General features: G+C 31.8%; 1 protein-coding gene across 1 annotated transcript in view; it reads right to left on the reverse strand.

Moving 5' to 3' along the window:
• The window catches only part of LOC111031544 (TWiK family of potassium channels protein 7-like), a 95,246-nt gene that overhangs the window by 25,671 nt on the left and 52,996 nt on the right, over positions 1–16,579 (reverse strand). The window lies entirely within an intron of this gene.

Here is a 16,579-nt window from a genome sequence, read left to right on the forward strand (position 1 = left end):
GTATTACGAATCACAATGCGACACATAGTATTATGTTGGGTCGTCCGCGAAAAGGTGCGAATGGTTTGACGAGTTGTGAACGTTCGGTTATAGTAGAGAAGTATGTACAATATTATGATATATTATGGTCTATGATGGTAATCGTATGATATGTGTATACATCTATTGTATTTGACAATGCATTGTGCCTGCTATATGGATGCAAGTGAATTATTATAACAATACGCCATACCGATATTTTATAATATCCGCAGCCCTCGAAAATCTCACCGACCACCGTCCAGTTGTTTGTCTCCGACAACACATTTTTACTGACTACACAATATTTTTTCGAAATAATTACAGGTATAATAAAATACATCATGTCCTAACCGTAGCAAGTAAATTATTTCATTACCTTGAGTTTGTTTTGGTTTATTCTAATTGCTCGAACAAATATAATTTTCGCTTTTACGTCACTACTGGTACGGCACTTGGTGTGCCACTGATTTTTACAGTTTATATTAATTATTTGATGTGAGTGGTGACGATAAAATACTAACAAGTCAGCGAGACACTCGGGGAAAACAAAAAATGACATGCGAGATAAATATTTATAAGATTTAGTAACAAAAACGATAAACTATTTTTTACAATTGTTGTATTCCTGTATTACCTTTAGAATTATATTATATTTAACTGGAGTTTCACCAAACAAATTATGAAGTTTAAGCAAAATAATGCCTTATAGTTATTTGTTGTGCATTAATTATGCTTTAAAGTTATATTTGTGGTGCATGAGCTGGTTTGAATCATACTTCCCGGACTGGGAAAATTCGCCAACCTACCTCTCTGTGTATTTACTTATTTTGAGTAAATGTCTACCTATTAAGAGTATATTTTTTCTACACAAATAAACATTGTTTAGAATATTTTCTGAAAAAAATTAGCTTTTGACCGGACGACATCTCAGGACTAAAATAAATTATCCATTTGAAGACTAAAATGTCTTTACATAAAACTTTCAAAAAACTTTTGCTCCGTTGAAGCACATGTATCATTTATGCTTAGTTATATATTGAAAATAACAAAACGCATCATGTCTTGAAACCCGCAACACGTATTAGCTGCCATCCCACTCAGAGGCTTAAGTCATTCGTTTTTACATCCTATTATAACATAAATCAATATTATACATTAGTAAATCCAGAATTCGAGTTATTTACGTTAATGTTGAAATATCATAATAATAAATGTATGTTTTATAATGACTGAGAGCTCAAAACACATAGTAACGATACATTTTAGTGGATTTGAAAAAAAAAAATATCTATAAATTGTTGAAAAGATTTTTGTCTAAGCATTTTCACTATTTATTTTATCAAAGCCAGTGCATTATTTTTTTTAATCCTAAATCATTGTAACTCTGATTTAATATTCTATAATAACACAATATATTTTATGGAAACATTTATATGAATAAATATAAATATTGGATGCTAAAAAAATATATTCAATTTATTAACATTTTACTTTTATAGATTAAATTAAAAGTGTCACCAACACAAATATGTCATTTATTTTTACTCGTGTACATTTTAAAATGATTTCGTACAAACAATGAAAAAAATATTAATAAAAATGTCACGAATATTTGAAAAGTATTAATCTTTAAAAATAAACTAATAGTTTAACAGTCTATTAAGTTCAATGTGGGTCAAATAAATCTCTTTGTATACATTTCTCAATCTTGAAACGTCCACGTCAGTGTAGATACTTGCCATAATTTTACATATTGTTATACATAATAATATAATGTCACTCAATAGCTTTGATTATTAACTTCAAACGGAAAACAAAAGAAAAATAGAAAAACCGTCGTCAATATCGAGTCGCGTTCAATTACGACGACGGAGGGACGTTGGGCTTGTGAAAGAAAAACGTCGACGACTGACGTGATTGAATTATACGGACTCAATGTGGACCCCTTCTAATAAAGACGTTTCTGCTCGGGGCGCGATGTTAACCGAGTCGCATAGTATATTTTATATTTATGTATACATACCATTATAAGGGCCTCGTGATGAATTATTATTATCCTACGAGAATTGTTTAAACAAATATTCTCATTAGCCGGTCTCGACCCGTTGAATTTTATCAATTTACGAATATAAATAATAACGTGACCGTGAATATACTTCGTTATGATATATTATAGACGGCGCTCCAGGCAATGGATTCTAATAAATCATGTTCTGGCTCGTCGAGATTAAAAAAAAAAAAAAAAAAAATGATTAATTTTTAATTTTCCGTGTACAATTTAAATTATTTGTTTTAACTCTCGTCGGTGGCGGTGCGCGGTTGCATAATTAATCCAACAGCGCGAATTTGTTAGCGTTGCAGGCGAGGCGGCGATTTTTCATCAATGCAATCCCCCGTTACACTCGCAGAAATAAACATTTACACGTTAAAATACGGTAACCGTAATGCAATAATATAACCATACTATGATAAGGTAATACTTGAGTATAGTTATCGTTTGGTCCGCGTATCGACCGTATCGTACAATATTTTTATGCATTTCTGTGCACATTAGGAAGAGCCCCCCGCGTGTGTTTAAACGCTCGTGAAAGACATAACGTGCCTAAACTCGGGTGTATTGTAATCCGCTGTGCTCGTCGGTTCATATTATTTTTTCGGTTTTTTAAGATCTGACGTATGCATGCCCCCGAGTGCCTGCTGCAGTTTAAAGTCATCGATACATCACAACGAATCGTTCTAGAGATGCGTTTTCCCTCTATATTATTGCAAATAATATTATATTTTGGATCTGTCACGCATGCTCGAAAACTTCTATAATACTCCATCACTGGCGGTACCGTCGATTCCTCCTGTTCACGTTATGGTCGAGTCTCTCCCGCTCGAACAAATTTTCCAACTAGAAAACTACCATTCACCACAGTACGATGGCGATTCCCAGTTTTTAGAAAGCCACCTATAGAAATCGTACCTATAACATTATGGCAACTTACTGAAAAGTACTTTGTCGGCATTCGGTCATAATAACTGCCTCAAAAGATATCGTCGAAAAGTTGAAATTTTCGATCTAATAATAATATATTCCAACGTGATACTGCGTTCCGGCACGTAACACACGACTTCAGTAAAGTCTGCAAGTCAGGGATCACCCGGATAGGGAATTTGCAAGGTCAAGTGAATAATATTGTGCATCGCCACGAACTGTAGTGGGAGAACGGCTAGTCTGCAGATAATATTTTTTCCGCCACTCGAATTTTATCTTTTTACCGAGTGACCTCAGTGTGTTGAAAAAACGTCCAAAAGTTGAAAACAAGACAAAGAAAAAAATCCTAACGAAGAGTGAAACGAGTAAAAATATTTAATGTTAATATAACATTGTTATTGAACACAGGTATACTGCTCTGCAAGATATTTTTATAAAAGTAATGTACCTAAATTGCCTATACATCTCGCCGTGTTACACATTGAATTATTATTTTTATTACCTATATTATTGTCTTTAAGTTTGAAATACAAAGCCGAACAGGATGCTACAAATACAATGGATGTTTGAACTAGTAACTAGTATTTTTATTCATTAATCTCAAACATATTGATAGTATTGTAGAAAGTTAATACCAAGTGGAATAATTAGAAACAGTCAATTTCACGCCTATCCGAGCTCCTCGACGTAATACGTTTAAGGTCATTCACCCTACATTAAAAACATTTAATTTTGTTGAAAAAATCCGTTGTTTGTATACTTTTTTTTAACAATTTTTCGTCTGTACGGATTGTTCGAATCTGATTTTTTAAATTCATATAATTCAGAAGCATCGCCAATGTACATTTTTGCTTCAATATTCAACATTTATGTACATAACCATTGAAAAAGGAAAAAACTATAATGCTCCCTCGGAAAATGAAATTACAATATATATTATAAAAAAAGGTTACAAATCAATACGATAATTAAATAAACATTGAATAACTACATCAGTCACGTTTTGATTCAACAAAAAATGTACAGGTTAAAAAAGTGCTAACAAAATCAAATTATATTCATAACTATGTACGGTGCATACTGTATATATTGTATGCAGTGGCATAAAAATATCATAGTATTTACATTATGACGGATAGCTCAAAACAATATTAATTGATGAAAAAAACATTATAAAAATAAAACTCTATACGTACCAAACGTGATACACGCTTAACAAAATAAGAAGTCGTAGGTGCCGCCGAATTTCATACGATCAACATTAGGTTAACTACCCAAAATGGTTCGCCAAGCATTCACGTCCCTTCTTTCCCTTTAACAATGGATTGATCGAAATGACTTTTTTCTCTTGATGTCGTGCTTATACACACCATATTGTCACAATAATTTTCAAATACGTATGTTTTTTTTTATGAGTGCATACAAATAAACAGCTGGCACTGTCGTTTATAGATTTTTTTCATCCAGAGGATAATTATCGGTTTTATCTCTCACGACATCAGCTCATCGTATAACATGTATTTTATTATAATTAGTATACGGACAGACTGCGTGACGGCATTTAAATAATATGATCGTGTTTTATTGCACAGTTTTAACATCTGATTCGAGCGAGATCGCGTCTGTTTCCGCCTCACCTTTTCTCCGACAAATTATGGTGGCGGCGTAGGCCGGAACCGAAACCTCGTGGTATGTTTGCATGTGCACCGGAAGCGTGTGTGTGACGCGGCCATTGCTGCTGCTCGTAATTTTATTATTTTTATCAAACAGTGGATAAAACCGACCGGACGTAATTTCGTTCACAATAACACACTCCTCCGAAACATGAGTATCGGGTCGTCTTTTTCGCGCGTAAATGTTTAATCGGCAAATAATTATAATAATATTATGCACTCTCTGCAAGATTATCTGTTAAGTGGTACCGTTTGATTTGTACACGATAAGTAGAGTATTCAATGGCAGAGAGAAAATGCATTTCAACGGTTTAAACTTTAATCATATGCAAACACGCGTATTACTCAAACGGCTTATGTACAATGTACAATAATGTGGGTACCTACCTAATATAGATCATAATATATGCCTAACTCGAAATTTTCTATTTTCATACAAAAATACAACACAATATAGATGTGTTTAAAATATTAAGTAATATTGAACTTTAATTTGTTATATTATATATTAAAATAGTTTTATCTTATAGTGTAAAATATGAGTTATTATAAAATGTATATGGAAATTGAAAGTCATAAATTATGTGATTATTTCTACATTATGTATAGGTAAAGTGTGTATAAACTATAAATTTAAATTAAAGAAAAATGTTACAAGTATTTTCATTAATATTGAATTTACGACATATTCAAAATTTTAGTTTACAATTATTAAACACTATACTTAGTGTATAAAAAATATTACCTTACTTTTAATTTATTTCTCGGTACATAATACAACCTAATAAAGTTATTCCATGAAAGAAGAATTCTTATAATTCAATATATTATGAATTTTTTTTAAACTTTATGATGATTTCATGAAACTTTAGCGTGAAAATAAATTTTATAAAATGTTAAGGCTCCAACTTTTTTGTATTGATTTATTTGTAGTTAATCTTCCCCCCTTTAATCGATTTTTCATTTGTTATCTTCTGTCTTCCGCCAAAATGTATAAGCCTTTGAACAAAAAATATTTTAACTACAATTAGCCAGTTAACATTATCGCTTATTGTTTCATTCTACTCTGCCGTTACCATACAATATACATAATTCAACTAATCCTAGATGACCGTAAGGCACATTTAAATGTATTATAAAGCTCATCGAAAATGATCCAGAGATATCCGTCGACGCATAACAAATGTGCAAAACATTTGTACTACAAAGTACAAAGTGGTATGTTAAATATTATATTAATACTGCAAGGTCATTTGGCAATTTATTTTAGAAAAGGCGACCGTCAAATTGTTGTTTTTATTTAAAATCTCTTTACATTTTACTGAGCTTTACTGAGATAACTCGCGTGAAGGCATGTTTTGCTGTGTTTACGTTTTTGTAATTTTCTAAATTCTTATTGATGATTTTTTGTTTTTTTTAAACATTAAATACAACTTGTCAAAACTATATACATTTCATTTTGTGTAGTATTTTAAAAAGTTAATTTATTCAACGTAATATTGAACACAAAAGATTTAATTGCAAAAAACAAACAAATATTTCAATTATAATGGAAAAACCTTTTTAATACCTACCTACTTTCTAATAAATTGTTTGTATTTTTTAAACAACATTTTATTATTATTTTTACTTGGACCGTCATTACTTTTTTAATTTTCTTTATAGGAATATATTATGTATAAACATTATAATGGCTGCCATTTAAAAATCAAAAGATGATGGCCGCTACACTTAAAGAGGGGGTATATTTTAATTTACATATATTTGAATATGTATTTTTATCCTATTTTGAACGAGTGTATATATTATTTTAACCACTGGAGTACAATTATTATTATAATATTTTTTTTCTCACTCCGTCCAATTTTAGCTTTAGCTACTTTTTTTTTAATTTATGATAATATCACATCATAATTTATGTGAATACGTTATATTTTTTTTTTTCAAGATTTAAGTCACTCTATCTTTTTTCTTTAAAGAGTATTTCTGTGTTATTTTGTGTTTTTATTTTTAGCTTACCATGTATTCATTTTTCCATAGGTATATTAATAGATAGTATAATAATGGCTGTATTCACATGCTTATTTAGCCTGATTAGCCTGATTATCGTGAAACGTTTATACATAGGGTATAATTTTCGATCACCATCGGAAATAATCATCGTAAAGTTATTATTGCGTCTGTCGCACGATTGTAATACATTATAATAATAATTATGTTATATTATATTATAAAATTATAAAAGATTTTAATTTATTTTACCATGACATACCTAAATCGTTTAAAATCAATTAAATTTAAGCAATTTTATTGTTTATTGCTATATTTTGTTCTATAGGTAGTATTCAAGTAGATAGATATAAATTGTCTATTATAATATCCGTCTCTATCCATTGCGTACTATTGTACTTCGAGTTGTTAAATCAATTCTAATTCGGTGCAAAAACCAAACGTAAAGCTTAATTCGTTTCCAGCTGTGCCCTTACTTCCAATATTCGTTGCGTAAATAATATGATATCATTAGATTTTGTGAAATTAAAAATAGTGTCTGTGCCGTATATGAAGAAATTAGTAAAAATGTAATATATTATACTGATTTCAGGTTTGACCGGAATGAATATGGTTCTAAAAACATTACCGAATATTGAGAGCGTCTGATATTTCTGCATAGACGATCGTATGCGTCTTGGTACACGAATTTATACAATATTTCATAATAATACATATTTATGTTCTAGAAAAACGAGCGTTAAACATGACCACAGTATTATACACACACACACACACACACACACACACACACACACACACACACACACACACACACACACATACAGTCACTTTGAAACGTCGCTCAATAGACCGCTAACGACGAGTCGATACAATTAATTAACTTGTCCAAATGTCAAACTTTTCGTTTCTTTACGCTCGGGTACATCTTAATAATGGTAAATAATAATAATTGTAATATATTAATATGTGAGTGCGTCGTATATACGTCGTGTACACGAAATATGTATATCTCTATTACGTTCACTGTGCGCGAGTAACATTATCATCGTTCGTAATAAGCCCGTCAACTAGCATGTATATTATTGTAAACGACGTTTTTTTTTAAATATTGTAATTCATCATCATCGAATATAACAATATTATTATATACACAGTACATTATCGTGTTGCAGATGATTTTTTTTTTTAACACGCTTTTAATAGGTTCATGATCTCATGTCGTGCACATCATTATACGAGTACGCGGAATGTGTACACTGTACTATCTGTAATATTATTATGTTATATCCATCAAATATTTACGATATTAGAACAGCCGAGTATCGTCTCGCTCGATGTTCGCTGATCGATCATCCGTCGGCGTCGTACAAAATTATTTTGTTCATACGATATTACACAAGCGTGTGTGTGTGCGTGTGTGTGTGTGTGTGTGTGTGTGCGCGCATGTAGTATTGTTGTCTGTCGGCGAATGATCTTGTACACAACACGTCAACATTGCTGTATAGGCATCAAAATTGATCTTCGTTGACTTTCAAATCTCCTGTGGTGGAACGGTTCCAGAAACGCGGAACGTTATCCACATTATACACACGCTATATTTAATAATATAGGTTTCCCGAAGCGTGCTTACATTACGGCGGCGGTGACGTCCGTCTTCGGCACGGGTAAATATTATATAATTATCATCTGAACAGAGCTAGCCGACGAGTTCACCAAACTTGCATCGGCATTCCGAGCCTTTGTTTTTCGTGCCAGCGCATATCGTAATTGCGACGAGAGACCCACGCATGATCCGCAGTGTAAAAAAAATAATGGTCTGAACTGCTGTCAATCAAACTCAAAATAAATCAAACGAACCACTCGTCCGTATGGCCCACACCAAAGAACGCACAGAGAAGACACGGTACCAACATTTAATTGATTTGGAATGAGTTATGACTCTTCCAGTTCATGTGAGCCATCGGGGTGACCTTTACGATTTCACAAAACTAGGGGGTCCAAAAACTATATAGTATTGAAAAAATGATCGTAATTTGTAATATTATACGAACTTAAATGTTAAATATTTGTATGAAATATAATTTAAACATTGAACGTCCAATTTAGATGATATTTAATGACAAAATAACATTAAATGTATTCGTTACTTCATCATGATATTTATTATTTTCTAATTAAAAGGTATTAATAACTAGAAATTGATTATTTCCATATTATATTTCTGTGAGTGGCTACACTGGTTTTAAAATATGTTTTGGTAATCGTGACATCAACCGAGGGCTAAGATGAAATGGACGATTTATTCACGCATTTCCATAGATATATAAATGTTAATTTTATATATCTATGCGCATTTCACACTTATCAATATACTAAAGTATACAACATACATAATGAAAGGAGAGAATTTCATTTCATTTATCGGCTGTATTATTCTTGTCAGAATTGAATAAATTCTTACAAACAGGGTTCTGTCGTTGTTCGTTACTATAATTATTTCTTATTATCACGGATCCACGTGTTACAATTTTGAAAAAAAAATTTATTTTAGTATAATATAAATAATTACCATTTGTGTATTTATTTTAAATATTTCTAATACCTCTAATATAGTACTATAATATTATAATTGGTTTTTATTCTAAGATGATGTGTGATCTTTAATGCTCACTGTTAAATACAACTGAACAGCAGCTGTTTTCCTGAAGTTGAAACAAAATATGAATGTGAGTAATTTCAAGAAAAAGTAACTTGTAACTTTTAACTTGGTTCAATTTATATATTTCCATAAGAAGTGGAACCTAACTTAGTTTCTCGAATTAATTTTGGAATAAATTTAACTTAAATTGATTATAACTTATCTAAGAGTATTTTTATTTTAACCAGTTATAAAAAATTGGTTAACCTACCCTGTTAAGACCCTTTTTAACTCTTAAATGTTATTTAAAATATATGTAAATGTTACAATGTTTTGTACGCAGGCCTAAGACGACACTGAGGGTGTTCTAAAGAAAAAATACCCATAGTAATTATTTTATAACGTCGGTCATTGGCGTCATTCAAGGGCCAAACCCCAGTGACTTTGCGGTACTACAATAATACACGACATGAAATCACCCGATATCATAGCTTTAATCGATCAGAGAGAGAGAGAGAGAGAGAGAGTGAAATGTTTGAAAGGAAATTTTAAAAGTAAATTTTTTCAACCGTATACGATGCTCGCCGTATAATTTATGTGTCTGGTAGATGTATGCTAACGTATATACTATGTATATATATATATTCAAATCGTTCGACGTATATGCGTAGAATATTAACTATCGCTCGCCGAGCATAATATTATATTTATACGATTTTCAGAATGTATTATATATTACACATATACCTATTGCATACGTTTGTGCCGAAACAGACTATTACTGTGAAAATTTATGAGTAGCAAAAAAAAAAAAAAAAACGAGACGAAGAGAGACAGAGAATCGAATCGCCCGCTGTTAACCGCATAATAATTTTACATTAAATATATATATACGCATGTATATATAACGCTGAAAGTTACAGATAACGTAGGTTTATATACGTATATAGTGTAGTCTAGACCGATTTTCCGAAAATCTAAAGACGTTACTGACGAAATCTCACGCATGAGAGGTCGGTTTGATCTCTTGTCGACGACGAAAACGACAACGACGACGTCTATACATACCAGTCTGTCAATCTGTCGTTCGCATCGTATATATAGGTAAGTGTACCTATGCAAGAGGGTAAGACGACGATAAAAAGAAAAAAAAACGGATCTCGTGGACGGCGACGGAAACCGCCCCATATACACGTATAGGTACCTATATAATATATATATATATATTCGGGTATATGTATCGACAGAGGGTTTTACGGGTCGACGATGATACGAGACGAACCGGTAAAGGAAGAATAATAGCATGGCCGTCGTCGTCGGAGAATGACGAGAAGGGGCGAGAGGACCGAGGACGAGGACGGCGACGACCGCCGTGGAGAGGAATGGCGATGGCGAGAGTAACGGAGTGAGGGAAATTGCTTTTTTTCTTTCTTTTTTTTTTTTTTTCGATCGGTTTAATATGTGAAAAATCCCAAAAACTGCGGCCGCGACCTGGACGGCGGAGGGGTCGGAAAATCTGGGATTTGATCGAAATTCGTCAAAAAGTTTAACTCCAGTGAACACGATAAACGTAGATGCAGCAGTCGCGGCATCAGCAACGCGCCGATAACGCCACCCCTGCACCCACTACTCCACCACCACCGGCGGCGCCAGCAATACTTCCGATCGTTACACTTTGCGGTCTGCCACGTGTATGGAGGTTATATAATATAATAGGTACCCTATAAAGGCCACATATAGTATTGCTGCACGGTTCGCATTCAGGGCGAAACGCGTAAAAAAAAAAAATAATATAACGAATTCTTGTTTTCCTCTCTTCTTGGACACGCGAAAGTCAATAAAATCCCTCACATTCTTGTTGCTGCGGTACTACGGTTCGGTATTAGTTTTGGTTTTTTTTCCATCCGTTTCCGATCGTTTTTGTTTTTAAATTAAGGCCTGATTGGGTGTACGTACACGCGGAGCGGCTGCACGAAAACGAATACCGCCGTGCTCGACTGCGCCGAAAATCGACGTTTGATGAGTTTTTCCAAACTATATATTATTATTATTATTATTACTATTAAATCGTACACACAAGCACCGTGGCTGTATAGTATAGTGTATGTAAGAATAGAATAATATTTTCGACCTGTAACGCGATTGTAATCGAATACCCTTCTGATAAATATTCAATTTCGATTTCGAGCCGTTGCTCAAAGGTCATCTTTGTGTGCAAAACGATGATAACTGAATTCGACTTATTTGAATCGACGTTCCACGATCGTTTTTAATTTTTAAATAACTGCGTGCAATCGTTATGCATTTAACTTACGTAATAATTAGGATTTGTATTATGTTTTTACAATTCATAAGTATTATTTTTATTATTTGTACAATATTATTACATAGGTATAATCTATGTTTTAAATTTAGCAACCGACAAATAATTGTTTGTAATATTGCGTTTATGTAAAGATAGGTCAACATTAAGAATATTGATATTGAATTAAAAATGTAAACTTATTAGACATAAAATATGTACAATAATATTTGCATTATTTAAACAAAATGTATTTAAAAAATTATCTTGACATCTTGGTGTGATGTAAACTCTGCATAAATCCGGTAATAATGTGTGATCAATAGATAAGTGACCAAGAATATTAAGTAATCTGTCAATGTTATAATAGGTACGATATAAAAATTGCACCCACAACTGCAGTTGTTTAGCGGTTTTCCTCGCCGCTGAAACAACGTAAGCCACCAATCAGAACTCATGATCCATGTATTTACTTTTCCTTCGATTTTGCATGTGAAAATAATATCCTCCTTCTAGTACCGATTTTGTAGTTCAGAATAAACATGGAGTACAGTAAATTAATTCAATGTTCCATTTGAACATTTTCCGATCGTACAGCAAAAGATCGAAACATTTGAAACACGTCACATAATATACACACATACACATATATTGTGGAAAAGAGCATTTATTTACAAAATAGAACGGCGGAAGGGGAAACAGAATAAATCGTCATGTATCAACCAATCAAGGTAATGCGAAAAAATCGAGAACATATTTTTTCGAGAAGTGGATAAAAGTTTGCTATTACATAATATGATAGTTTGAACAATTTGGGTATAGGCTATGTTCACCTTAGGTTGAATAGGTGAAATTGTTATATCTTTTATTTTTGTCCGAATAAAAACTTAAATAAAGGTTTTTCAAGAATACAATAAAAGCACCATATATCATTAGGTGTATTTTATATATCAGTAAAGTACAAATTCTGAAATCAAATATTTTAAAATATAAATTACACAATGTGTTTATTTTATTAGTTTATATTATACTTGATAACATTTTTGAAATATTTTAACCAATTTTAAACTGTTTAAGGGAATTTTCAGTTTTCATTTTCTTTAGTTTTTTTTTTCTGTAAATGACCATAAGATTATATTTCTTAGGACATTAGGTCATAAAACTTGATAATTTAATTCAAGGTTCCTGATAAATTTTTACAACATCAGTTGAAAAATATTAAAAATACAATTCACAATTTTTTTTATTGAAAATGTACAAATTATTTTGTAATTAAAAATGTACTTTTTTATTATTTTTATTAAGTAAAGTTTAACTAATATATGTTATCTTAACTTATAGTTGATTAAATACATTTTTTTAGCATTTAAAAATAGATAATAATCAGTAATAATATTTGTAATAAATATTATAAATAAAAGATACTATCGGACCTAACCATCTTCGCTCAAAATCTTTTTTTCGTACACAATGAATTCAAATTTCACACCTAGCCGATGTAATGACAAACTTTTAAACTACTGTACAGCAGGGTGACTGCCACTTACCCGCTTTTTTTAAAATTTAAATGACCAACGGCTAATTATCTATTGCAATCGGTCCATCGACCCTGAAAATTACCGAGCGAAGTTGTTATTTATATTTGAAAGGTCATTTTAAGAGTAGTAAAATTGGTAAACTCCCATTATTGCGTACAACTGTACAGTCGTTACTGGTACCACGTGTAATATATTATATATGGTCGTAGGTACATTATTTCTTAGTCGAAAATCGGTAGGCAGTGAACTCTAAGTGTGCGCAGTTTTGTCAATAAATCATCCGCATTAGTTCAAACGACGGCCGTTATAGGTTATTACGTTGGTGGCGATAATTTATAATTACAAACACGTCGCGACTTGTACGACGACGACGCCTGGAGTTTCCGAATGTGTGAATCGATGCCAACAAATCGAATTGAACCAGATCGAGCAGAAATAATCGCGTTCGTATAACGATATGACTTACAGATTCCCGTTGTAAAGTCTTCATCCAACCCAACCATTCAAAGTCTTTGAAATATGACAAAGTCATAGTAATAATAGTTTTAAGTTATATTTTAGATTTGGAAGCGTTTTTTTTTTTTTTTGGGAGACACCCGTGCTCTCCGGTAGCATATTGCGTGAAAATTAAACGGCATTATGAATACGAGTTGCGGTGGAAGACGATCACTTCAGTGGTTCACATATTTTGTAGATGGGTGACCGTTCCTCACGCTCGACAAATTGACTGTTATTTAGTATAATATTTAAGTTAACATATTTAATTATTAATATTATTATTACTATTATCAAGCTCGTGATGCGATTGTTTTCAAAATTGTCTACTCTCGACAAATCGCGTTTACACTACCTACATAGTATTATACTACAATGGTAAGACGCATTGTGTGCATGCTTATTTATAGGATCTCAACAACCACCTTGTCGATGCCGCAACAATAATTCGTGCTCGTCGTCGGTTTTAATGAATATCATCATCGTAACCGGAGAGCCGTTTTACGATAGGTACATGCGCACACTTAATATAGTTATAGTTTATAGGTATCTATCAAAATAACGGGTAGACTGACATGTCGTTCGTGGTACGTGTAATGGAGGGTGGCTTGTCTTTCGCAATATTATGTTATACTAAAACACGATACACCCGCTCTCGGGATGTACAAAAAAAAAACATCAGTAACGTAACCTAACTTAAGGTCCTTAAGGTCTACCAAAAACTAATCGAAAAAGATAAGATTATAATATATTATATTTATATAATGTACTCTTCTAAAATTATGTGTTTGCCGTGTACAAGCCAAATATAATCCATTATAGAAAGCAGTCTTGTTAGGTTAGGTTAGTAATCTACTACGTAGTTGTGAGCTAAGGGTCTATTACCCCCCCCCCCCCCATAAAAGTCTATTTTTTTCTTACTTTTTTAATAACTGCTTAATATCGAAAAATGTTAAAACTGTTAAATTACTGATAATTTATCACTGTTTAATAATGGTAAATATAAATTTGTAATAGGTAGTCCATGTTATTTTTAGTGTGGAACAGAAATCAATGTACCTAATCATCATAGTTCAAACCCATATGTTTAGTTTTCACAATAATCAGTAAACAGTGTCCGCTTGGAACCGCAGTTATATCTACGAAACTATTACTCTCCCGTCAACAGTAATTGGGAATCAAGTTTATATCAGTTTCGTCAAGTTTAAAACTTCATGTTGAACAATACTCTAGTTACTGTACCATAATGCGTTTGAGTTTATATTATGTTATGTTCTGTGATTACACATTTAGTGAATCGAGAAAGCAATTCTTTTTTTTTTAAATTACAATTATGATTATTTTTATTTTTATTTAAGACTGTGTTTTTGTAAATCTATAGGTTCTAAGGTAAGTACATAGATACGTAGAGTGATTAACTTATACGAGGAGAGGGGAAGGGGGTATAGGCAATAATGTTTCGGACTTTCGCTTACACAACACAATAATATTATAATCTAAAAATGAAAATAAAAATAATTTACAATGGAGACTGAAAAATTCCAGCTTGCTATAATTTATAGCCCCTTCAGCCTACCCCCCCCCCTTCCACCATTTTAGGCCTGTGCTAAAGTATATTTAGGTAAATTTTATTTTTGGTTTTTAACATTTCTCGACAATTTTATTGAATAACTAGATGCACGATTCATCGATCATAGGCCTAAAAAAGTCTTCGCTGAAAGTCCTAACTAAAAAGTTTTGTCTGTCTATTACCAAAACCTCGGAAATAAATATCTCAAGAAACTTTTGAAGGCTTCAAAATTATGTATAGTTTGTACTGACATATTAAACAAGAGCAATAATTTGATAACCAACTTTATCTCTTGTAATAATTTTAAAAAGGAATTCTTAATTTATTATTATACATTTTATAACGTCTTATGTGTGTTGATATTGCTTAATAAAACATAAAAAATAAAACTTCATACTGAGCATACTACATGAGTGTACGCTGTACAGTGTACCTAAATATTATTAATATTATATACCTATAATACCTAATATCAACTATATTATAATATTGTTTTGTATATTTTATAAACTTTTTGGCACGTATTGTATTACATATACATGAATATTGCAAAAAAGTACCCCCGACCCCCCTCCAGAAATTATTTAGTACATTGGTCGATACTATCTCGCCGGCCACCCGAACAGACTAATAAATTGAACGATTCCCTTAAAATTCAACTGTAATTATCTCGAATAGAATCTAAACTTAAATCTTTGGAAATATTTTAACTAAATATTTGTTATTAATATTACTTTTATCGTTATAACTGTTTACATTTTAATTTTTTGCGTGAAAACTTGCTTTTTAAATTTTCTTATTCCAAAGCATAATCAATGAATAAATATTTTTAACAATTTCGGTAAATAAAAACGAATTTTGGACGAGTACTTAATTAGTTTTATAAGTACCTATTTGAAGCGGAGAAGTGGACCTACATTTTGCGGGAATTGCGATGTCCCTTCACTCCGCTTTACATTAAATAATTCTTTTATAGCTAAAAATTAGATTTGTATATATTGAAATTCAAAGTAAAATTATTCTGCCTCAGAATACGAAATTAAAATTATATATGACTTCATAAAACGATAACTTTGAAAAAAATACTAAAACTATGTAGTATATTCTATTTAAAATGTGTATTTTGTGTTGCAATGACTCAACCTATAATAAGTAGGAAAAATTTTTCAAAAACGTCGATACTTTTCGACATAACGAGTGTCAACTGTTCAGACTGTATATTATCATGTACGCAGCTATATACGGAATGTTATTTTTTTAAACGATCAAACTTTTTTTTTTAATGAACTGCAGTTGTTGCCAGTGGAGTTGTAAACCTCTTTAACGTGTATCATCCGTGGACTCGGAAC

Source organism: Myzus persicae, unplaced genomic scaffold (assembly GCF_001856785.1).
Source record: "Myzus persicae strain clone G006 unplaced genomic scaffold, MPER_G0061.0, whole genome shotgun sequence".
Classification (NCBI taxonomy): domain Eukaryota; kingdom Metazoa; phylum Arthropoda; class Insecta; order Hemiptera; family Aphididae; genus Myzus; species Myzus persicae.